Consider the following 24,777-nt stretch of genomic DNA (forward strand, 5'->3'; position numbering starts at 1 on the left):
ATAATGTTGTTTGATTCTTTTTAAATTTTACTTTTGATGTAGTTTTTTTTTGTTTGTACAATTAACTAATATTACTTAGACCTATATTTCAATTTAAAGGAGACATTTTTTTTATGGCTATCGTATTTTTTTGTGTTGAATTCGAAAAAGAAAAATTGCGAATATTAAATATTAGGCAAATAGTGTTTTTTTTTTGATACTTGCGAATTGTTAAAATTAAATTCCTAAACATTCACAAAGCGGATGCTAATTTTCTAAGTATTCTGATGTAGGCGTAGGACTTAAACTTTAGTTTAGATTTGGATTGAATAAAATGTAAAAACTTGAATATTAAAATGAAGATCTAAAGTTCTTTTGGTCGATGACGAAATGTAGAGGTATGATGAGCTGAGCAGAAGTAAGTATAGCTAGGGTTAACCCATACAAAATATCTTTCATGGTTAACAGGTTGGGTGGGTATAGACATGGGGGAATGGTCCACCATTTTCTCCCCTCGACTGTTGTTTTTGCCAAATACTCCATATCCCCATACTTGTATAGTAGACATGTTATCTAAAATCTACTCAATGGGTCAAATAAGTCGAGGGCTTAAAAAGTGAGCAGTGGCATCTTCCGTCCCCCTCCCCCCTTTCTCTCCAACACTGGTGTAAAAACCTATAAATTGTTATAACTCAATATACAATATAAATTTTCTCCTAAATCAATAGTTTTTGGTATCTGGCACATACATATCGAGATCTAAACAATTTTGGGAAAACGAGCAGCGGTACTTCTCCTCCAGCCATCCGCTCTCCTTCAATTGTTTTTATTAACACGCTTTTATTAGCTTTACCTGTATGTTTCTTTGTAAATCTTCATTCACTCCAACCCGCCTCGTGCCTTATTAAAATGGTTCTACAATATGCTTCGCCTTATTTGTAATCCCGTTGGGGTCATATCGAGACCCTTCCGGGATCATTTCATGACTTTTTCGGGATCATTTGGGGTACGTTCCGGCATACTTTGTAGATGGTTTACGGGATCAGTCCGGGATCGCGTCGGAGTCATTTCGGGAATTTTTCTCGACTGATACGGGATCATTTGGGGACCCATTCGGCGTCGGGACTTTTTCGGGATCATTTGGGGTCCCTTCCGGCATCATTTCTGGATGGTTTTCGGGATTCGTCCGGGACCCGTCGGGGTCATTTCGGGACTTTTTCGCGACTAATACGGGATCATTTGGGGACCCATTCGCCATCATTTCTGGATAGTTTTTGGGATCCGTCCGGGATCCCGTCGAGGTCATTTTGGGATTTTTTTGGGATCATTTTTGGTCCCTTCCGGCCCCATTTTTGGATGGTTTTCGGGATTCCTCCGGGATCTCGTCTGGGTCATTTCATGACTTTTTCGGGATCATTTGGGATACGTTCCGGCATACTTTGTAGATGGTTTACGGGATCAGTCCGGGATCGCGTCGGAGTCATTTCGGGAATTTTTCTCGACTGATACGGGATCATTTGGGGACCCATTCGGCGTCATTTCTGGATGGTTTTCGGGATCCGTCCGGGATCCCGTCAGGGTTATTTCGGGACTATTAGGGGGATCATATGAGGACCTTTCCGGCATCATTTCTACATAGTTTTCGGGATACGTCCGCGATCCCGTCGGGGTCATTTCGGGACTATTTCGGGATCATTTCATGACTTTTTCTGTATTATTTCGGGGTGATTTGGGGACCCTTCCGGCATCATTTCTTGATGGTTTGCCGGATACATCAGGGTCATTTCGGGACCATTTTGGGATCATTTGGGGACCCTTCCGAGGTCATTTCTGGATCCGTTAGTGGTGTCGTAGGAGTCATTTCGAGATTTGTTAGTTACTTTTTCGGGATAGTTTTGGGACCCTTCCGCGATCATTTCTGGATACGTGCGGGATCCCATCGGGGTCATTTCCGGACTATTTCGGGATCATTTTGCGACCCTTCCGGAAGCATTTCTGTATGGTTTTCGCGATCCGTCGTACATCCCCTCGGGGTCATATCGGAACTTTTTCTGGACTATGTCGGGATAATTTAGGAACCCTTCCTGGATATTTTCTGGATGGTTTTCGAGATCCGTCCGCGATATCGTTGTAGCCATTTCGTGGATTTTTCTGGATAATTTCGGGATCATTTGGGGATCCTATGAGGTTATCAGCTCATTTAGATCTTTTTTTTTTTACTCAATTACAAAAATAAAATACATTAGACAGAAAAAAATTTTTAAACAGAGAATTTATAAGCAGGCTAACGTGAGTATCCCATATATTTCATTTTCCCCTTGCGGACGGGGCCGCGGGTAAAGGCTAGTATATTATAAATGGGAAAGTTCAAAAGATGTTCCCAAAAAACCGAAAAATGACCCCGGAGTGCTTCGAGACCGGGGTGGGATCCATAGTATTTTTGCGCTGGCGGCCTTTGGCCGCGCTTATAAAAAATTAATCTGGGTGGGTCCAACACCGGTTTGGAGACCAAAATTATACCTGCGCAAAACACTTATGTCCACAATTTTTTTTGTGGGTACCAAATATCATCAACATTACAACGCGCACATGAAAATTTTCAATTGAAAATTTTCAACTTCTTTTGCAAATATCTCTTGTCCAACACAAAATATTTAATCTCCCCCTTCTGATTATTGTTGTCGAGGTCAATGCGCGTCTTTTAACACCTCTCTCGATATTTATGGACGCATATTATCAGTGTCATGCTGTCGTATAGAATTGCCAAGAGTTGATGCGCTGGAAACGTTGAAGAAGTGATTCAGCTGCTATACGTAAATAAAAAATAACAATAAATTAAATATAAAAAAAAAATAAATGTAAGGCGCGATAACCTCCGAAGAGATCTAAGGCCGAGCTTCTTTTCCAATTTGCGTCGTGCTCCTCTTGATTTTCCCTACAAATTGGCCGGACGGGACCTACATGTTTTATGCCGACTCCGAACGGCATCTGCAAGGCAGATGAGTTTTCACTGAGAGCTTTTCATGGCAGAAATACATTCGGAGCGCTTGCCAGACACTGCCGAGGGGCGACCCCGCTTAGAAAAATTTTCTTCTAATTGAAAAACCTCATTTCTAAAATTTTGATGTTGCTTTTCCTGGGGGTTGAACCCGGGGCATACGGTGTGGTTGGCGGAGCACGCTACCATCACACCACGGTGGCCGCCAATAATAAATAAATTAAATATATATCATTTAAAATTCAGCTAATTACCTTTATTTTCCATTAAAAATGCCTTTTTCCTCCAGCTTCATCAGCAAACCAACTTTTTTCTTTTTTTGTTTTGGCTTTGTTGACGAAAATTACATGTGACATTTTTCTTCTTCCATCACTTTTGACAGAAGAAGCTGAAAGAACGATTGGCAGTTTATGTTCAATCGGCAACAACAAAATACACGGGAGGGTTGCATTTTCGCTAATGCTTCTACCTGGTAATTGTACCATGGTCGCATCGATGGAATAGCTGAATGCAAGTAAGTAATCTGTCCTAATCTTGTAACAAAGAACAATCACCAAAATATGTGTTTGGATCGAACATACTGATATTATGTAGACGTAGTAAGGTTTATGACTTACGTACCGATGTAAAATGTTCGATCGACATACATACAGGCATTTGAACATAATGTTGTTTGATTCTTTTTAAATTTTACTTTTGATGTAGTTTTTTTTTGTTTGTACAATTAACTAATATTACTTAGACCTATATTTCAATTTAAAGGAGACATTTTTTTTATGGCTATCGTATTTTTTTGTGTTGAATTCGAAAAAGAAAAATTGCGAATATTAAATATTAGGCAAATAGTGTTTTTTTTTTGATACTTGCGAATTGTTAAAATTAAATTCCTAAACATTCACAAAGCGGATGCTAATTTTCTAAGTATTCTGATGTAGGCGTAGGACTTAAACTTTAGTTTAGATTTGGATTGAATAAAATGTAAAAACTTGAATATTAAAATGAAGATCTAAAGTTCTTTTGGTCGATGACGAAATGTAGAGGTATGATGAGCTGAGCAGAAGTAAGTATAGCTAGGGTTAACCCATACAAAATATCTTTCATGGTTAACAGGTTGGGTGGGTATAGACATGGGGGAATGGTCCACCATTTTCTCCCCTCGACTGTTGTTTTTGCCAAATACTCCATATCCCCATACTTGTATAGTAGACATGTTATCTAAAATCTACTCAATGGGTCAAATAAGTCGAGGGCTTAAAAAGTGAGCAGTGGCATCTTCCGTCCCCCTCCCCCCTTTCTCTCCAACACTGGTGTAAAAACCTATAAATTGTTATAACTCAATATACAATATAAATTTTCTCCTAAATCAATAGTTTTTGGTATCTGGCACATACATATCGAGATCTAAACAATTTTGGGAAAACGAGCAGCGGTACTTCTCCTCCAGCCATCCGCTCTCCTTCAATTGTTTTTATTAACACGCTTTTATTAGCTTTACCTGTATGTTTCTTTGTAAATCTTCATTCACTCCAACCCGCCTCGTGCCTTATTAAAATGGTTCTACAATATGCTTCGCCTTATTTGTAATCCCGTTGGGGTCATATCGAGACCCTTCCGGGATCATTTCATGACTTTTTCGGGATCATTTGGGGTACGTTCCGGCATACTTTGTAGATGGTTTACGGGATCAGTCCGGGATCGCGTCGGAGTCATTTCGGGAATTTTTCTCGACTGATACGGGATCATTTGGGGACCCATTCGGCGTCGGGACTTTTTCGGGATCATTTGGGGTCCCTTCCGGCATCATTTCTGGATGGTTTTCGGGATTCGTCCGGGACCCGTCGGGGTCATTTCGGGACTTTTTCGCGACTAATACGGGATCATTTGGGGACCCATTCGCCATCATTTCTGGATAGTTTTTGGGATCCGTCCGGGATCCCGTCGAGGTCATTTTGGGATTTTTTTGGGATCATTTTTGGTCCCTTCCGGCCCCATTTTTGGATGGTTTTCGGGATTCCTCCGGGATCTCGTCTGGGTCATTTCATGACTTTTTCGGGATCATTTGGGATACGTTCCGGCATACTTTGTAGATGGTTTACGGGATCAGTCCGGGATCGCGTCGGAGTCATTTCGGGAATTTTTCTCGACTGATACGGGATCATTTGGGGACCCATTCGGCGTCATTTCTGGATGGTTTTCGGGACCATTTTGGGATCATTTGGGGACCCTTCCGGGGTCATTTCCGGACTATTTCGGGATCATTTTGCGACCCTTCCGGAAGCATTTCTGTATGGTTTTCGCGATCCGTCGTACATCCCCTCGGGGTCATATCGGAACTTTTTCTGGACTATGTCGGGATAATTTAGGAACCCTTCCTGGATATTTTCTGGATGGTTTTCGAGATCCGTCCGCGATATCGTTATAGCCATTTCTTGGATTTTCCTGGATAATTTCGGGATCATTTGGGGATCCTATGAGGTTATCAGCTCGTTTAGATCTTTTATTTTTACTCAATTACAAAAATAAAATGCATTAGACAGAAAAAAATTTTTAAACAGAGAATTTATAAGCAGGCTAACGTGAGTAGCCCATATATTTCATTTTCCCCTTGCGGACGGGGCCGCGGGTAAAGGCTAGTATATTATAAATGGGAAAGTTCAAAAGATGTTCCCAAAAAACCGAAAAATGACCCCGGAGTGCTTCGAGACCGGGGTGGGATCCATAGTATTTTTGCGCTGGCGGCCTTTGGCCGCGCTTATAAAAAATTAATCTGGGTGGGTCCAACACAGGTTTGGAGACCAAAACTATACCTGCGCAAAACACTTATGTCCACAATTTTTTTTGTGGGTACAAAATATCATCAACATTACAACGCGCACATGAAAATTTTCAATTGAAAATTTTCAACTTCTTTTGCAAATATCTCTTGTCCAACACAAAATATTTAACCTCCCCCTTCTGATTATTTTTGTCGAGGTCAATGCGCGTCTTTTAACACCTCTCTCGATATTTATGGACGCATATTATCAGTGTCATGCTGTCGTATAGAATTGCCAAGAGTTGATGCGCTGGAAACGTTGAAGAAGTGATTCAGCTGCTATACGTAAATAAAAAATAACAATAAATTAAATATAAAAAAAAATAAATGTAAGGCGCGATAACCTCCGAAGAGATCTAAGGCCGGGCTTCTCTTCCAATTTGCGTCGTGCTCCTCTTGATTTTCCCTACAAATTGGCCGGACGGGACCTACATGTTTTATGCCGACTCCGAACGGCATCTGCAAGGCAGATGAGTTTTCACTGAGAGCTTTGCATGGCAGAAATACATTCGGAGCGCTTGCCAGACACTGCCGAGGGGCGACCCCGCTTAGAAAAATTTTCTTCTAATTGAAAAACCTTATTTCTAAAATTTTGATGTTGCTTTGCCTGGGGGTTGAACCCGGGGCATACGGTGTGGTTGGCGGAGCACGCTACCATCACACCACGGTGGCCGCCAATAATAAATAAATTAAATATATATATCATTTAAAATTCAGCTAATTACCTTTATTTTCCATTAAAAATGCCTTTTTCCTCCAGCTTCATCAGCAAACCAACTTTTTTCTTTTTTTGTTTTGGCTTTGTTGACGAAAATTACATGTGACATTTTTCTTCTTCCATCACTTTTGACAGAAGAAGCTGAAAGAACGATTGACAGTTTATGTTCAATCGGCAACAACAAAATACACGGGAGGGTTGCATTTTCGCTAATGCTTCTACCTGGTAATTGTACCATGGTCGCATCGATGGAATAGCTGAATGCAAGTAAGTAATCTGTCCTAATCTTGTAACAAAGAACAATCACCAAAATATGTGTTTGGATCGAACATACTGATATTATGTAGACGTAGTAAGGTTTATGACTTACGTACCGATGTAAAATGTTCGATCGACATACATACAGGCATTTGAACATAATGTTGTTTGATTCTTTTTAAATTTTACTTTTGATGTAGTTTTTTTTGTTTGTACAATTAACTAATATTACTTACACCTATATTTCAATTTAAAGGAGACATTTTTTTATGGCTATCGTTTTTTTTTTTTTGTGTTGAATTCGAAAAAGAAAAATTGCGGATATTAAATATTAGGCAAATAGTGTTTTTTTTCGATACTTGCGAATTGTTAAAATTAAATTCCTAAACATTCACAAAGCGGATGCTAATTTTCTAAGTACTCTGATGTAGGCGTAGGACTTAAACTTTAGTTTAGATTTGGATTGAATAAAATGTAAAAACTTGAATATTAAAATGAAGATCTAAAGTTCTTTTGGTCGATGACGAAATGTAGAGGTATGATGAGCTGAGCACAAGTAAGTATAGCTAGGGTTAACCCATACAAAATATCTTTCATGGTTAACAGGTTGGGTGGGTATAGACATGGGGGAATGGTCCACCATTTTCTCCCCTCGACTGTTGTTTTTGCCAAATACTCCATATCCCCATACTACTATTCAAGTAGACATGTTATCTAAAATCTACTCAATGGGTCAAATAAGTCGAGGGCTTACAAAGTGAGCAGTGACATCTTCCGTCCCCCCCCCCCCCCCCCCCTTCTCTCCACCTATGGTGTAAAAACCTATAAATTGTTATAACTCAATATACATTTTCTCCTAAATCAATAGTTTTTGGTATCTGGCACATACAGATCGAGATCTAAACAATTTTGGAAAAACGAGCAGCGGTACTTCTCCTCCAGCCATCCGCTCTCCTTCAATTGTTTTTATTAGCACGCTTTTATTAGCTTTACCTGTATGTTTCTTTGTAACTCTTCATTCACTCCAACCCGCCTCGTGCCTTATTAAAATGGTTCTACAATATGCTTCGCCTTATTTGTAATCCCGTTGGGGTCATATCGAGACCCTTCCGGGATCATTTTTGGATGGTTTTCGGGATCCGTCCGGGATCCCGTCGGGGTAATTTCGGGACTTTTTCGGGATCATTTGGGGTCCCTTCCGGCATCATTTCTGGATGGTTTTCGGGATTCGTCCGGGACCCGTCGGGGTCATTTCGGGACTTTTTCGCGACTAATACGGGATCATTTGGGGACCCATTCGCCATCATTTCTGGATAGTTTTTGGGATCCGTCCGGGATCCCGTCGAGGTCATTTTGGGACTTTTTTGGGATCATTTTTGGTCCCTTCCGGCCCCATTTCTGGATGGTTTTCGGGATTCCTCCGGGATCTCGTCTGGGTCATTTCATGACTTTTTCGGGATCATTTGGGGTACGTTCCGGCATACTTTGTAGATGGTTTACGGGATCAGTCCGGGATCGCGTCGGAGTAATTTCGGGAATTTTTCTCGACTGATACGGGATCATTTGGGGACCCATTCGGCGTCATTTCTGGATGGTTTTCGGGATCCGTCCGGGATCCCGTCAGGGTTATTTCGGGACTATTAGGGGGATCATATGAGGACCTTTCCGGCATCATTTCTACATAGTTCACGGGATACGTCCGGGATCCCGTCGGGGTCATTTCGGGACTATTTCGGGATCATTTGGGGACCCTTTAGGGGTCATTTCATGACTTTTTCTGTATTATTTCGGGGTGATTTGGGGACCCTTCCGGCATCATTTCTTGATGGTTTGCCGGATACATCAGGGTCATTTCGGGACCATTTTGGGATCATTTGGGGACCCTTCCGAGGTCATTTCTGGATCTGTTCGTGATGCCGTAGGAGTAATTTCGAGATTTGTTAGTTACTTTTTCGGGATAGTTTTGGGACCCTTCCGCGATCATTTCTGGATACGTGCGGGATCCCATCGGGGTCATTTCCGGACTATTTCGGGATCATTTTGCGACCCTTCCGAAAGCATTTCTGTATGGTTTTCGCGATCCGTCGTACATCCCCTCGGGGTCATATCGGAACTTTTTCTGGACTATGTCGGGATAATTTAGGAACCCTTCCTGGATATTTTCTTGATGGTTTTCGAGATCCGTCCGCGATATCGTTATAGCCATTTCGTGGATTTTCCTGGATAATTTCGGGATCATTTGGGGATCCTATGAGGTTATCAGCTCGTTTAGATCTTTTTTTTTACTCAATTACAAAAATAAAATGCATTAGACAGAAAAAAATTTTTAAACAGAGAATTTATAAGCAGGCTAACGTGAGTAGCCCATATATTTCATTTTCCCCTTGCGGACGGGGCCGCGGGTAAAGGCTAGTATATTATAAATGGGAAAGTTCAAAAGATGTTCCCAAAAAACCGAAAAATGACCCCGGAGTGCTTCGAGACCGGGGTGGGATCCATAGTATTTTTGCGCTGGCGGCCTTTGGCCGCGCTTATAAAAAATTAATCTGGGTGGGTCCAACACCGGTTTGGAGACCAAAACTATACCTGCGCAAAACACTTATGTCCACAATTTTTTTTGTGGGTACCAAATATCATCAACATTACAACGCGCACATGAAAATTTTCAATTGAAAATTTTCAACTTCTTTTGCAAATATCTCTTGTCCAACACAAAATATTTAACCTCCCCCTTCTGATTATTTTTGTCGAGGTCAATGCGCGTCTTTTAACACCTCTCTCGATATTTATGGACGCATATTATCAGTGTCATGCTGTCGTATAGAATTGCCAAGAGTTGATGCGCTGGAAACGTTGAAGAAGTGATTCAGCTGCTATACGTAAATAAAAAATAACAATAAATTAAATATAAAAAAAATAAATGTAAGGCGCGATAACCTCCGAAGAGATCTAAGGCCGAGCTTCTCTTCCAATTTGCGTCGTGCTCCTCTTGATTTTCCCTACAAATTGGCCGGACGGGACCTACATGTTTTATGCCGACTCCGAACGGCATCTGCAAGGCAGATGAGTTTTCATGGCAGAAATACATTCGGAGCGCTTGCCAGACACTGCCGAGGGGCGACCCCGCTTAGAAAAATTTTCTTCTAATTGAAAAACCTTATTTCTAAAATTTTGATGTTACTTTGCCTGGGGGTTGAACCCGGGGCATACGGTGTGGTTGGCGGAGCACGCTACCATCACAACACGGTGGCCGCCAATAATAAATAAATTAAATATATATCATTTAAAAATCAGCTAATTACCTTTATTTTCCATTGAAAATGCCTTTTTCCTCCAGCTTCATCAGCAAACCAACTTTTTTCTTTTTTTGTTTTGGCTTTGTTGACGAAAATTACATGTGACATTTTTCTTCTTCCATCACTTTTGACAGAAGAAGTTGAAAGAACGATTGACAGTTTATGTTCAATCGGCAACAACAAAATCCACGGGAGGGTTGCATTTTCGCTAATGCTTCTACCTGGTAATTGTACCATGGTCGCATCGATGGAATAGCTGAATGCAAGTAAGTAATCTGTCCTAATCATACAGGCATTTGAACATAATGTTGTTTGATTCTTTTTAAATTTTACTTTTGATGTAGTTTTTTTTGTTTGTACAATTAACTAATATTACTTAGACCTATATTTCAATTTAAAGGAGACATTTTTTTTATGGCTATCGTTTTTTTTTTTTTGTGTTGAATTCGAAAAAGAAAAATTGCAAATATTAAATATTAGGCAAATAGTGTTTTTTTGATACTTGCGAATTGTTAAAATTAAATTCCTAAACATTCACAAAGCGGATGCTAATTTTCTAAGTATTCTGATGTAGGCGTAGGACTTAAACTTTAGTTTAGATTTGGATTGAATAAAATGTAAAAACTTGAATATTAAAATGAAGATCTAAAGTTCTTTTGGTCGATGACGAAATGTAGAGGTATGATGAGCTGAGCAGAAGTAAGTATAGCTAGGGTTAACCCATACAAAATATCTTTCATGGTTAACAGGTTGGGTGGGTATAGACATGGGGGAATGGTCCACCATTTTCTCCCCTCGACTGTTGTTTTTGCCAAATACTCCATATCCCCATACTTGTATAGTAGACATGTTATCTAAAATCTACTCAATGGGTCAAAAAATTCGAGGGCTTACAAAGTGAGCAGTGACATCTTCCGTCCCCCTCCCCCCCTTTCTCACCACCTATGGTGTAAAAACCTATAAATTGTTATAACTCAACATAAATTGTCTCCTAAATCAATAGTTTTTGGTATCTGGCACATACAGATCGAGATCTAAACAATTTTGGAAAAACGAGCAGCGGTACTTCTCCTCCAGCCATCCGCTCTCCTTCAATTGTTTTTATTAGCACGCTTTTATTAGCTTTACCTGTATGTTTCTTTGTAACTCTTCATTCACTCCAACCCGCCTCGTGCCTTATTAAAATGGTTCTACAATATGCTTCGCCTTATTTGTAATCTCGTTGGGGTCTTATCGAGACCCTTCCGGGATCATTTTTGGATGGTTTTCGGGATCCGTCCGGGATCCCGTCGGGGTAATTTCGGGACTTTTTCGGGATCATTTGGGGTCCCTTCCGGCATCATTTCTGGATGGTTTTCGGGATTCGTCCGGGACCCATCGGGGTCATTTCGGGACTTTTTCGCGACTAATACGGGATCATTTGGGGACCCATTCGCCATCATTTCTGGATAGTTTTTGGGATCCGTCCGGGATCCCGTCGAGGTCATTTTGGGACTTTTTTGGGATAATTTTTGGTCCCTTCCGGCCCCATTTCTGGATGGTTTTCGGGATTCCTCCGGGATCTCGTCTGGGTCATTTCATGACTTTTTCGGGATCATTTGGGGTACGTTCCGGCATACTTTGTAGATGGTTTACGGGATCAGTCCGGGATCGCGTCGGAGTCATTTCGGGAATTTTTCTCGACTGATACGGGATCATTTGGGGGCCCATTCGGCGTCATTTCTGGATGGTTTTCGGGATCCGTCCGGGATCCCGTCAGGGTTATTTCGGGGCTATTAGGGGGATCATATGAGGACCTTTCCGGCATCATTTCTACATAGTTCTCGGGATACGTCCGGGATCCCGTCGGGGTCATTTCGGGACTATTTCGGGATCATTTGGGGACCCTTTAGGGGTCATTTCATGACTTTTTCTGTATTATTTCGGGGTGATTTGGGGACCCTTCCGGCATCATTTCTTGATGGTTTGCCGGATACATCAGGGTCATTTCGGGACCATTTTGGGATCATTTGGGGACCCTTCCGAGGTCATTTCTGGATCTGTTCGTGATGCCGTAGGAGTAATTTCGAGATTTGTTAGTTACTTTTTCGGGATAGTTTTGGGACCCTTCCGCGATCATTTCTGGATACGTGCGGGATCCCATCGGGGTCATTTCCGGACTATTTCGGGATCATTTTGCGACCCTTCCGGAAGCATTTCTGTATGGTTTTCGCGATCCGTCGTACATCCCCTCGGGGTCATATCGGAACTTTTTCTGGACTATGTCGGGATAATTTAGGAACCCTTCCTGGATATTTTCTGGATGGTTTTCGAGATCCGTCCGCGATATCGTTATAGCCATTTCGTGGATTTTCCTGGATAATTTCGGGATCATTTGGGGATCCTATGAGGTTATCAGCTCGTTTAGATCTTTTTTTTTACTCAATTACAAAAATAAAATGCATTAGGCAGAAAAAAATTTGTAAACAGAGAATTTATAAGCAGGCTAACGTGAGTAGCCCATATATTTCATTTTCCCCTTGCGGACGGGGCCGCGGGTAAAGGCTAGTATATTATAAATGGGAAAGTTCAAAAGATGTTCCCAAAAAACCGAAAAATGACCCCGGAGTGCTTCGAGACCGGGGTGGGATCCATATTATTTTTGCGCTGGCGGCCGTTGGCCGCGCTTATAAAAAATTAATCTGGGTGGGTCCAACACCGGTTTGGAGACCAAAACTATACCTGCGCAAAACACTTATGTCCACAATTTTTTTTGTGGGTACAAAATATCATCAACATTACAACGCGCACATGAAAATTTTCAATTGAAAATTTTCAACTTCTTTTGCAAATATCTCTTGTCCAACACAAAATATTTAACCTCCCCCTTCTGATTATTGTTGTCGAGGTCAATGCGCGTCTTTTAACACCTCTCTCGATATTTATGGACGCATATTATCAGTGTCATGCTGTCGTATAGAATTGCCAAGAGTTGATGCGCTGGAAACGTTGAAGAAGTGATTCAGCTGCTATACGTAAATAAAAAATAACAATAAATTAAATATAAAAAAAAAATAAATGTAAGGCGCGATAACCTCCGAAGAGATCTAAGGCCGAGCTTCTCTTCCAATTTACGTCGTGCTCCTCTTGATTTTCCCTACAAATTGGCCGGACGGGACCTACATGTTTTATGCCGACTCCGAACGGCATCTGCAAGGCAGATGAGTTTTCACTGAGAGCTTTTCATGGCAGAAATACATTCGGAGCGCTTGCCAGACACTGCCGAGGGGCGACCCCGCTTAGAAAAATTTTCTTCTAATTGAAAAACATTATTTCTAAAATTTTGATGTTGCTTTGCCTGGGGATTGAACCCGGGGCATACGGTGTGGTTGGCGGAGCACGCTACCATCACACCACGGTGGCCGCCAATAATAAATAAATTAAATATATATCATTTAAAAATCAGCTAATTACCTTTATTTTCCATTAAAATGCCTTTTTCCTCCAGCCTCATCAGCAAACCAACTTTTTTCTTTTTTTGTTTTGGCTTTGTTGACGAAAATTACATGTGACATTTTTCTTCTTCCATCACTTTTGACAGAAGAAGTTGAAAGAACGGTTGACAGTTTATGTTCAATCGGCAACAACAAAATACACGGGAGGGTTGCATTTTCGCTAATGCTTCTACCTGGTAATTGTACCATGGTCGCATCGATGGAATAGCTGAATGCAAGTAAGTAATCTGTCCTAATCTTGTAACAAAGAACAATCTCCAAAATATGTGTTTGGATCGAACATACTGATATTATGTAGACGTAGTAAGGTTTATGACTTACTTACCGATGTAAAATGTTCGATCGACATACATACAGGCATTTGAAAATAATGCTGTTTGATTCTTTTTAAATTTTACTTTTGATGTAGTTTTTTTTTGTTTGTACAATTAACTAATATTACTTAGACCTATATTTCAATTTAAAGGAGACATTTTTTTATGGCTATCGTTTTTTTTTTGTGTTGAATTCGAAAAAGAAAAATTGCGAATATTAAATATTAGGCAAATAGTGTTTTTTTTTATACTTGCGAATTTTTAAAATTAAATTCCTAAACATTCACAAAGCGGATGCTAATTTTCTAAGTATTCTGATGTAGGCGTAGGACTTAAACTTTAGTTTAGATTTGGATTGAATAAAATGTAAAAACTTGAATATTAAAATGAAGATCTAAAGTTCTTTTGGTCGATGACGAAATGTAGAGGTATGATGAGCTGAGCAGAAGTAAGTATAGCTAGGGTTAACCCATACAAAATATCTTTCATGGTTAACAGGTTGGGTGGGTATAGACATGGGGGAATGGTCCACCATTTTCTCCCCTCGACTGTTGTTTTTGCCAAATACTCCATATCCCCATACTTGTATAGTAGACATGTTATCTAAAATCTACTCAATGGGTCAAATAAGTCGAGGGCTTACAAAGTGAGCAGTGACATCTTCCGTCCCCCGCCCCCCTTTCTCTCCACCTCTGGTGTAAAACCCTATAAATTGTTATAACTCAATATAAATTTTCTCCTAAATCAATAGTTTTTGGTATCTGGCACATACAGATCGAGATCTAAACAATTTTGGAAAAACGAGCAGCGGTACTTCTCCTCCAGCCATCCGCTCTCCTTCAATTGTTTTTATTAGCACGCTTTTATGTTTCTTTGTACCTCTTCATTCACTCCAACCCGCCTCGTTATTAAAATGGTTCTACAATATGCTTCGCCTTATTTGTAATCCCGTTGGGGTCATATCGAGACCCTTCCGGGATCATTTTTGGATGGTTTTCGGGATCCGTCCGGGATCCCGTCGGGGTAATTTCGGGACTTTTTCGGGATCATTTGGGGTCCCTTCCGGCATCATTTCTGGATGGTTTTCGGGATTCGTCCGGGACCCGTCGGGGTCATTTCGGGACTTTTTCGCGACTAATACGGGATCATTGGGGGACCCATTCGCACTCATTTCTGGATAGTTTTTGGGATCCGTCCGGGATCCCGTCGAGGTCATTTTGGGACTTTTTTGGGATCATTTTTGGTCCCTTCCGTCCCCATTTCTGGATGGTTTTCGGGATTTCTCCGGGATCTCGTCTGGGTCATTTCATGACTTTTTCGGGATCATTTGGGGTACGTTCCGGCATACTTTGTAGATGGTTTACGGGATCAGTCCGGGATCGCGTCGGAGTCATTTCGGGAATTTTTCTCGACTGATACGGGATCATTTGGGGACCCATTCGGCGTCATTTCTGGATGGTTTTCGGGATCCGTCCGGGATCCCGTCAGGGTTATTTCGGGACTATTAGGGGGATCATATGAGGACCTTTCCGGCATCATTTCTACATAGTTTTCGGGGTCCGTCTGCGATCCCATCAGGGTAATATCTGGACTATTAGGGGATAATTTGGGGACCTTTCCGGCATCATTTCTGGATGGGTTTCGGGATCCGTTCGGCATCCCGTCGGGGTATTTTCGGGATCATTTGCGTACCTATGAGAGATAAATTCTTGATGCTTTCCGGGATCATTACGGGGTTATTTTGGGTCCCTTCCGCCATCATTTCTGGATGGTTTTCGGGATTCGTCCGGGATCCCGTCGGGGTCATTTCGGGACTTTTTCTCGACTAATACGGGATCATTTGGGGACACTTTCGGCATCATTTCTGGATGGTTTTCGGGATCCGTCCGGGATCCCGTCAGGGTAATTACGGGACTATTAGGGGATCATTTGAGGACCTTTCCGGCATCCTGGATGGTTTTCGGTATCCGTCCGGGATCCCGTCGGGGTCATTTCGGGATTATTTGGGGTCCCTACCGGCATCATTTCTGGATGGTTTTCGGGATTCGTCCGGGACCCGTCGGGGTCATTTCAGGACTTTTTCTCGACTAATACAGGATCATTTGGGGACCCTTTCGGCAGCATTTCTGGATGGTTTTCGGGATCCGTCCGGGATCCCGTCGGGTTCATTTCGGGACCTTTTCGGGATCATTTGGGGACCCTTCCGGCATCATTTCTGGATGGGTTTCGGGATCCGTCCGGCATCCCGTAGGGGTATTTTCGGTATCATTTGAGTACCTTTGAGAGATAAATTCTTGATGGTTTCCGGGATCATTACAATACTTTTTCGGGGTCATTTTGGGTCCCTTCCGGGATTATTTCTGCATGGTTTTCGGGATCCGTCCGGGATCCCGCCGGGGTCATTTCGGCACTTTTTCGGGATCATTTTGGGAACCTTCCGGGATAATTTCTGTATAGTTTTCGGGATCCCGTCGGGGTTATTTTGGGACATTTTCGGGACTATTTCGCGATCATTTGGGGACCCTTCCGGCATCATTTCTGGATGGGTTTCGGGATCCGTCCGGCATCCCGTAGGGGTATTTTCGGGATCATTTGAGTACCTTTGAGAGATAAATTCTTGATGGTTTCCGGGATCATTACAATACTTTTTCGGGGTCATTTTGGGTCCCTTCCGGCATCATTTCTGGATGGTTTTAGGGATCCGTCCGGGATCCCGTTGGGACCATTTCGGGGCTATTTTGGGATCATTTGGGGTATCTTCCGGAATCATTTCTGTATGGTTTTCGAGATCCGTCCGGGATCCCGTCGGGGTTATTACGGGACTTTTTCTCGACTAATACGGGATCAGTTGGGGACCCTTTCGGTATCATTTCCGGATGGTTTTCGGTATCCGTGCGGGATCGCGAAGGGTAATTGCGGGACTTTTTTGGGATCATTTGAGGACCTTCCCGGCATCATTTGTGGATTGTTTTCGGGATCCATCCGGGATCCCGTCGGGGTCATTTCGGGACTTTTTCTGGATCATTTGGGGTACCTTCCGGGATCAATTCTAGATGGTTTACGGGATTCGTCCGGGATCCCGTCGGGGTCATTTCAGGACCTTTTCGGGATCATTTCTGGATAGTTTTCGGTATCCGTCGGGGATCCCGTCAGGGTCATTTCGGGACTATTAGGGGACCATTTGAGGACCTTTCCGGCATCATTTCTGGATAATTTTTGGGGATCTGTTCGGGATCCCTTCGGGGCCATTTCGGGACTTTTTTAGGATCATTTGGGGTCCCTTCCGGCCTCATTTCTGGATGGTTTTCGGGATTCGACCGGGATCCCATCGGGACTTGTTCTCGACTAATACGGGATCATTAGGGGACCCTTTCGGTATCATTTCCGGATGGTTTTTGGGATCCGTCCGGGATCTCGTCGGGGTTATTTCGGGACTTTTTCTCGACTATTACAGAATCATTCGGGGACCCTTTCGGTATCATTTCTGGTTGGTTTTCGGGATCCCGTCAGGGCCATTTCGGAACTATCTGGGGATCATTTGGGAACCTTTCCGGCATCATTTCTGGATAATTTCCGGGCTCCGTCGGGGATCCCGTCAGGATAATTTCGGGACTATTAGGGGATCATTTGAAGACCTTTCCGGCATCATTTCTGGATAGTTTTCATGATCCGTCCGGGATCTCGTGGGGGTATTTTCGGGATCATTTGCGTACCTTTGAGAGATAAATTCTTGATGGTTCCGGGATCATACTTTTTCGGGCTCATTTTGGGTCCCTTCCGACCTCATTTCTGGATGGTTGTCGGGATTCGACCGGGATCCCATCGGGGTCATTTCGGGACTTTTTCTCGACTAATACGGGATCATTAGGGGACGCTTTCGGTATCATTTCTCGGTGGTTTTCGGGATTCGTCCGGGATCCCGTCATGGTAATTTCAGGACCTTTTCTGGATCATTTGGGGTACCTTCCCCGTCCCGTCGGGGTCATTTCGGGACTTTTTCTCGACTAATACGGGATCAATTGGGGATCCTTTCGGCATCATTTCTGGATAGTTTTCGGGGTCCGTCTGCGATCCCATCAGGGTAATATCTGGACTATTAGGGGATAATTTGGGGATTCGACCGGGATCCCATCGGGGTCATTTCGGGACTTTTTCTCGACTAATACGGGATCATTAGGGGACCCTTTCGGTATCATTTCCAGATGATTTTTGGGATCCGTCCGGGATCCCGTCGGGGTTATTTCCGGACTTTTTCTCGACTAATACGGAATCATTAGGGGACCCTTTCGGCGTCATTTCTGGATGGTTTTCGGGATCCGTCCGGGATCCCGTCAGGGTTATTTCGGGACTATTAGGGGGATCATATGAGGACCTTTCCGGCATCATTTCTGCATAGTCTTTGGGATACGTCCGGGATCCCGTCGGGGTCTTTTCGGGATCATTTGGGGACCCTTTAGGGGTCATTTCATGACTTTTTCTGTATTATTTTGGGGTGATTTGGGGACCCTTCCAGCATCATTTCTTGATGGTTTGCCGGATCCATCAGGGTCATTTCGGTACCATTTTGGGATCATTTGGGGACCCTTCCGAGGTCATTTCCGGATCCGTTCGTGATGCCGTAGGAGCCATTTCGAGATTTTTTTGTTACTTTTTCGGGATAGTTTTGGGACCCTTCCGCGATCATTTCTGGATACGTGCGGGATCCCATCGGGATAATTTCAGGACTATTTCGGGATCATTTTGCGACCCTTCCGGAATCATTTCTGTATGGTTTTCGCGATCCGTCGTGTATCCCCTCGGGGTCATATCGGAACTTTTTTTGTACTATGTCGGGATAATTTAGGAACCCTTCCTGGATATTTTCTGGGTGGTTTTCGAGATCCGTCCGCGATATCGTCGGAGTCATTTCGTGGCTTTTTCTGGATAATTTCGGGATCATTTGGGATCCTATGAGGTTATCAGCTCATTTAGATCTTTTTTTTATTCAATTACAAAAATAAAATGCATTACACAGAAAAAAATGTTTAAACAGATAAATTGATAAGCAGGCTAACGTGAGTAGCCCATATATTTCATTTTCCCCTTGTGGACGGGGCCGCGGGTAAAGGCTAGTATAATAATAAATGATTTTTTTTTTGCTGCAAGATTTAGTTTCGCTGGTTAGTTTCGCGTAAAACTTCCCTGTAGTTTTTATATGTCATACATTTCAATTTATTTTTGTACAAATTCTTTGCGCGAGGATGAAGCAAACCCACCCCATTGTCCCTGAGCTAAGATGAAGCAGAGCTAGGTATGCCAAACCGCTTTAGTCCAAACGCACCTTCGTAGGTTTCTCTTGTTTAAGCAGCATTGTGAGGAGAAGTTCGTTACAGAAAATAAAATGGCGCCAAACGTGTGGGGCCAGAAGCTCTAGAAGCCCCTCGAGATTGGACCAGAATACCTCGGATGCCCGATCAACGAGAAAGGCTCGAGAAATTTCTAGGCTCAATTAATATAGAATTTGGTAAGCATAGGCTTACAAGCGTGTTATATTGACTTGCTAAAATCATCGCTCATTGAAGACTAAATTTCTTTGAATATAAATTTTGCTTTTGCATTAACAGTTAGGTTTAAAAGATGCAGGATTTGCAGAATTTCTGGATTATTTCGGAATCTGACCGATAATTTTTCAGTCTCTTATAACTGTTATTTCCATCACTCGTACTTCGCTTTAATGTTTACTTAGAACAGTAAAAAAGCTTGGATTCATAGCATATTGAGGTGCCTTGATTGCTAGCCACTAAATTATCTGCTCTTGGAAAGCATTGAGATAAATTATCGTTTTACCTTTTTTTCATACACACTTTTTTGATTTGCCCGAAGTGGAATTTTTGCTTTTGGTTTATATTAAAAGCATACCCTTAGCGCTATAGTCGAGAATATACATTTTCAGATCAAATTCTTTAGGAACTTTTTCTTCAGAAGTTTACAGGACAAATACCAAGGAATTTAGAAGCATAGTAGTAGTACAAATATGTCAGCATTTATTTTTGGAGTAACGCGAAGACAAATGTCGATAAACTTATATAATAATCTCAGCTATTTATACCCTACAGAGTAATCGACCTCTTAATGAATATTAATTGATTAAACAAATTTTTTTTGCACATACTCTATTATTTTGATTTTTTTTGACTCGGAACTTGGAGATGTTCTTACATTTAGTTTTGCCGTTCGAGTGCATATACTTAGGTTTTTTTGTAAACTAATTTTTGTTGATAATGCCAGTGACTGATAGTCCAGAGGGTGGTTCCCCTAGGATAGATTTAGATAATATGAACAATTCAATCTGTCTGATCTGCAGCGAAGCCCTGCAAGCGGACTGTGATAAAGTTGAAACTGTGTGTAAGCATAATTTTCACACAAATTGTATCCGTACGTGGTTAGAGAATAACTTCACTTGTCCAGTACGTCGAGCCACATGCGAATTGTCGGATTTGAACATTTGAGCATCTGGTGGTGTTGCACATGTGCTTGAGTCGGATACTCATGCAACTGGCGCTATACCGCGAGAAAGGCGTAATCCCCGTAGGCAAGCACAAAGCCAACAGCGGTTGACGGCATCTTTGGGGCATGGAGCTCAGGCAAGCCCAAGAAATAGTCGAACTACGAACGCTTACCCGCCACCAAACTCTAACAGTATCTCGGAGACTAGGGTGCAACAGATTGTACGCGAGTCCATGAATGATTTTCGTGGTCAAATCATGGCATCCATTACCAATGAAGTACAAAATTTATTTCAAAATTTAAATATTAATAGGAACGTAAATATAATCCCTTCACCTACCAATGAACGTCGTGATGAGCCACCAGTATGGCCACGCGATATACCGTTCGAGGAACGCCCTATAAATAGACCTTCTAACCCTAGCCGAGGAGAATCGTTGGGAACTGGCAGATTAGGTTCAATGGTTGCAATGATGCTTTATCTATAGATCAGTTTATATACATAAACACCCTTACTTATCTTCACTTGAATGGAAATTTTGCTCTGTTATGTCAGCATCTATAGATCAGTTTATATACATAAACACCCTTACTTATCTTCACTTGAATGGAAATTTTGCTCTGTTATGTCAGCATGTTCATTCCCTGTTCGATGGGAAAGCATTGAAATGGTTTTGGCGATACCGCCAAAATAGCGATAATCTCCATTGGGTTGAGTTATGTGAGGCGATGCGACGCCAATTTAAAGATTTCTCTACCGACTCGGAAATTAAAGAGGATATTAGGAAAAGGAAACAAAAGCCTAATGAGCTATTTGATGACTTTTTAGATAATATTATGAACATGTGTGATCGGTTAAGATTTCCAATGGCCGATGCTGATTTAGTTGAGACATTAATGCGAAATATCAAACCTGATCTCCGACATGAATTGTTACACCTGGACATACTATCGTTACCTTAAGAAGAGAGGCTCGAAAGCATAAAAAATTCTTTCGAGACCTTAACAGCTCAGTACCGCGGCAAACACCAATAGGTAGGCAAATATATGAAGTTTCGCAACAGCTCGAAAACGAAGATGACGGCGTAGCGGATCATGATAATGACGGTAGGTTTGATGTTGCAATAATAGATTCCTCTCAACTCAAATGCTGGAACTGCGAAGAAGTAGGTCATCGATATCACGATTGTCTGAAGACAAGGCGAATATTTTGTTATGTCTGTGGTGCGGTGGACACATACAAACCATCTTGTCCAAAATGCACGTCGGAAAACGTAAGGAGGGATGTTCGTCAAACAACCGGCGGACGCCCAACTCATCGACCTCGGAACCAAATTCCACCTCAGTTAATGATGATTTTATTAGAGCCAAAATCCTACCGAAGGTTTCTTCGAAGGTACCAGACATGACATATACAGATTTATCGTTAAATAAGCCTTTAGATTCCGTTAACCCAGTTGCGTGCAGTTCACGCAGTATAGTAAATCCACTTTTTCGACCGTACCATATACGTTTGGCTGAATATAAGAGGGCTAGGGCTCGAATATTTTCAGGATTGTCGCACGCACTTCCAAAGTCAAGATCGAGTAAGCGTGTGCATGACTTTTGGCAGCGCAAAAAGGAAATGCTTAAGCATGTTTCGTCAATTGTGGCTAATTGGTCGGATATTATGGAACAAGTTATTTGGCATTGCTGGATAGCGGAGCCAATAAAAGTTGTATAGGGTCGCATTTAGCTAAAGAGATTTTAGATAATCCGGACATGAAATATAGGAAATTCTCTGGAATAGTTAGAACTGCCGATGGGAAAAAGCAAAATGTAGCAGGGTCGATTAGCCTTAAAATATCATTTAATGATAAGCAGCATAATTTTGAATTTTTGATTGTACCCACTGTAGTAAATAATATTATCTCCGGCATGGATTTCTGGCAGACATTTGATTTAAAAGTATCGGTAGAAGCGAGTTTATGCCAGTTTTCTGCAGAAGAAGAAGAGATGGAAGTAGTAAAGCTTTCACCGATGCAGAGACGTCAGTTAGCAGTAGCGATAGCCGCCGTTCCTTCGTTTGAGAAAGAAGGCCTATGCACCACAAACCTGATTGAACATTCCATAGACACGGGAATATCTACCCCAGTGAAACAGAGGTATTACCCCATTTCACCAGCTATGGAGAAAATTCTCTGCAAAGAAATTGACCGCATGTTAGAATTAGGCGTTATAGAGGAAGCTGAAGTATCGCCATGGTCTTCACCAGGAGTATTAATCGTGAAGCCAGGGAAAGCCAGATTCTGTTTAGAATCCCGTAAACGTAAATGAGTTAACGGTTAAAGATGCATATCCGATACCTAATATCGACGGAATTTTATCGAGGTTGCCTCCCGTACGAATCATTTCGAAGATTGACCTTAAGGATGCTTTTTGGCAAATTCGTTTGTCCCCGGAATCTAAGCCAAAAACTGCGTTCACTGTACCCAATCGACCGTTGTATAAGTTCACGCGTATGCCTTTTGGCCTATGCAACTCGCCGCAGACAATGTGCCGATTGATGGACAAAGTGATTCCATACCACCTTAAAATGCAAGTGTTTGTTTATCTGGATGACCTGCCACCCAAATAAGGAAAGCAGGGTTATTATTGAATATTTAGGTTTTTTTGTAGGTAATGGTTCGCTCTCAGTCGATCCTGATAAGGTTGAAGCGATCACCAATTATCCCGTACCAAAAAATGTACGCCCCATCCGCCAGTTTTTAGGAATGACGGGGTGGTACCGACACTTTATTTCCGACTATGCCAGTCTGATATTTCCGCTTACAGAATTGCTGACGAAGAAAAAATCGTTCAGATGGAGTACTGAGGCCAAGGAAAAGCTTACTACAGCTCCATTTTTATTGCATCCCGATTACGCGAAGCCATTCATAGTCCGATTCGACGCAAGCCAGTGGCTCAATGTGATCAGAATGCGATGAAAGGCCTATTGCCTTTATGCCCCATAAACTGAATAAAGCCCAAAGAAACTATACCGCCACCGAATTGGAGTGTCTCGCGGTCGTATTAGCCATAAAAAATTTTAGACCTTACATTGAAGGTCATGAATTTAAAGTTGTAACAGACCACGCCAGTATGAAATGGCTAGTGCGACAGAAAGACTTGAGTCGGCGATTAGCAAGATGGGCTCTGAAAATTCAGGGTTTCAACTTTTCTATTGAACACAGAAAAGGGAGCGAAAATAAGGTAGCTGATGCGCTATCGTGTATACACGAAGTTGACTCGATATACATGGAAGAGTTAGAATTAGAAGTATTGCCAGAAATAGATCTGGATTCAGAATTATTTGAGGCTAGCGATTATAAGCAATTACGAGATAAATTTTTACAGACAGAATTACCGGACTATCGATAAGTAGACAAATTTATCTACCATCGAACGTTGTTTGAAACCGAAGGCAATTTACAACCCGACCTATGGAAACTTTTAGTACCTGAGGGGCTGAGAAAGGATGTGATGTATAGTGCTCATAACACCCCCTCGGCAGCACATGGTGGAATAACCAAAACTCTAGAGCGTATAAGAAGAAATTTGCTTTGGCCGGGAATGGTTGTAGATGTGCGGAATTATGTTCTATCTTGCGAGTTGTGCAAAACATCGAAAACGCCGACTTATGCCCTGCGCCCGCCAATGGGTCAGCTAGTAAGTAACGAACGGCCATTCGAGCGTTTGTATGTCGATCTCATAGGACCCTTTCCTAGATCCAAAAAAGGTAATATTGGTATCCTCATAGTGTTAGATCATTTTTCGAAGTTTACCTTTTTAAAGCCACTTAAAAAGTTTACATCGAATCTAATAATACAGTTTCTGAAGGAAAGTATATTTGATTGCTTTGGTGTGCCTGAAACTATAGTTTCGGATAATGGCAGTCAGTTTGTGAGCAAAGCTTGTATATCATTTGTGACTAAGCATGAATATGATGACTAATGGACTCGATTACAAAGTGTTAAGGAACCTTGAAATTTTGAATGAAGCTACTGCGAAAATGGAACGCGAAGACGAATTCGCTATCCTTAGGGAAGATATTGCGAGAAGAATACAGTCTGCCTATGACAAGAATATTCGTTCCTATAACCTTAGAACCCGATTGCGTGATTTCAAACCGGGACAGTTAGTGGTAAGAAGAAATTTCGCACAAAGTAACTTGGTGCAGTTCTTCAATTCCAAACTAGCACCCAAAGGAGTCAAAGCAAAGGTCGTCAAGAAGGTAGGAAATTCGTATTATTTGTTAGAAGATGTATTTGGCAGAGGAAAAGGAATGTATCATGCCAAGGACATTTGGTAGCCCAATTAGCGATTTTGTTTAATCAATTTTTCTTTTTGTTGCAGATGCTAACTTCCGCGTTGGCATCGTGTAACATCTGTCTGGTTGGG

General features: G+C 41.9%; 1 protein-coding gene across 1 annotated transcript in view; it reads right to left on the minus strand.

The window, feature by feature from the left end:
• Rbcn-3A (Rabconnectin-3A) overlaps positions 1-24,777 on the minus strand; it is a 2,573,828-nt gene that overhangs the window by 2,190,476 nt on the left and 358,575 nt on the right. The gene's annotated exons all lie outside the window — the stretch shown is intronic.

This window comes from Eurosta solidaginis, chromosome 4 (assembly GCF_040869045.1).
Source record: "Eurosta solidaginis isolate ZX-2024a chromosome 4, ASM4086904v1, whole genome shotgun sequence".
Classification (NCBI taxonomy): domain Eukaryota; kingdom Metazoa; phylum Arthropoda; class Insecta; order Diptera; family Tephritidae; genus Eurosta; species Eurosta solidaginis.